Genomic DNA, 2078 nt, shown 5'->3' on the forward strand with positions numbered 1-2078 from the left:
AAATCATGAATCAGATATGGATTAAAGTCCAATCTACAAAATCTAATATGTAAACACCCCTATCTCTTATGGAGTGCTTATTTTTGTATTAGGAATTCTTCATTAATAGCATTTACTTGTTAAAAATATAAAAGAACGAAAATGAATTTTCAATGAGGCCTATAAGTAATCAGAATCTCATTCCCCTGATTGGAAGGTGGGAATAGAAATAGAGAATGAAATGAAACTTTTGTCCTTAAATAAAATTAAAAATATTCTTTTTTTAACTGATTACAAGACAAAATAAACACATAAAATGAAAATAAAACTTGTTTCGATTTTGATTTTTGTAACTCAAGTAAACAATTTATTTTGATTTTCATTTCTCATTACGATTCTAATTCATTTTGATTTTGGAAAAGTAAAGTCACCATTACTATTGTTATTTTAGCTAGTAACTTCTCTGACACCAAAAACTTAAAAGAAAAGAGAGATAAATAGGTCAATTTCTTAATATTTGTTCTTGAGAATGTAAAATATACATTTATTATAAGAAATAATTTAAAAAATGCAATTGCAGCGATTATGTGAAAAGCTAATATGCAATTAAGGTTGACATATTTTCTAGAGTTTTTATTTATTATTTTTATTTAGATATTATTTTAGTTTACGAATAATAATCTTAGAATAAACAAAAAAAGAAACAATTAAAATAAAAAAGAACAATAAGAATTTCTCTTATTTACTTTTTAGTTTTAATTTCAAATTATTTCATTTTTGTAATTTATGAGAAATATGAATAAAAATTTATTTAGAAAATAAGAGCAGTATTATAAAATTATAAGTATTATAAAATTATAAGGTCAAAGTAGTTTATTGATATTATAAAAATATTAGAGAAGTAAGTGATAAATATTAATTTCAATGGAAAAAAACTAACCATCTCCGGTGGTCATATATCATAAATGCTTATTTAATTCTTATATTTTAACCTAACTGCTTGTTTGGTCCCTCTAGTTTGGAAAATACCTCAAGATACTTTACTATTAAATATGTTACACTCTAATTCTAACTTTTCTTTGCTTTTACAATAATAGCAACCATATATTTTTTACATTAATTGTTTTATCTAAAAAATAATTAAAAAATTAACTAATAATTACTTATTAGTAAATCAATAAATAAATATCAATATGCATGAAACAACTGGCACGTACTCTTGTAAAAATCTTATTAATTATGATTTCTTCCATTGAAATATCAATATCCTTACAATGTTGAATATCCTTAATAATTTTTTGTAAAAAATTAATTTACTAAATTAATCTTAAAAGTAAAATAATAATAACTGATTTTTATTTTTATTTTAAGGTTAATTTGATAAATTTACATTATTTTCTTTTCATTAATATATCAAATAATATTTCTACAAGGGAGTTATTGTAAAAGTAGAAAAATAAGTTTAGAATTGTAATATAACTACTAACAAGGCTTTCTTTATGTACTTTTTAAAAAAATATGAAGTTCAAACAAACACATAAGATCAAAATATAGAGACTAAACAAATATTTAACTAATGATGTATACAGTGCTTTACAATAATAAAAAAATATTTAAATTAACTTACAATGTGAAAAACTATTCGGTCTAAACAAAGAAAAAAAATTAATTAAATAGGAAAACGAAGGATTATTGAATGGGTCCGGAAAGTTGGGATGAAAACTAATTAAATATATTGACAATTGTAAGCTAGAAATTGCTAGAACTATGTGTCTTTCCTGTAGCACTCCCGTTTTCCTTGGTTGATGTATTTGAATCTCAATCAAATCCTTTTATCTCTACTGTATTGATTTCTTCTTTGGCTAATATATTATCTCCTTTAGTAATTACCTTTATTGTTTCCTCTATTTTTTCTTCTTTTTTCGTTGTTGTTATATCTCCATCTACTGGAGAAGTAATAACAATTTCAATTGATTTTGATGACTCTCCATTGATTTTAGCAGGTACTAGTTGAGTTATCTTCTTCATCTCCTTTCCTTTACCCCACAAAACTGCATAGAGCCCACACACGATCAATGTTGCTCCTAGTATGCTGAACA

General features: G+C 23.5%; 1 pseudogene; it reads right to left on the bottom strand.

Moving 5' to 3' along the window:
• Nucleotides 1-1727: 1727 nt before the first annotated feature.
• The window catches only part of LOC18042126, a 2913-nt pseudogene continuing 2562 nt past the window's right edge, over nt 1728-2078 (bottom strand).

The sequence above is a fragment of the Citrus clementina genome, unplaced genomic scaffold (assembly GCF_000493195.1).
Source record: "Citrus clementina cultivar Clemenules unplaced genomic scaffold, Citrus_clementina_v1.0 scaffold_5, whole genome shotgun sequence".
In the NCBI taxonomy this organism is placed as follows: domain Eukaryota; kingdom Viridiplantae; phylum Streptophyta; class Magnoliopsida; order Sapindales; family Rutaceae; genus Citrus; species Citrus x clementina.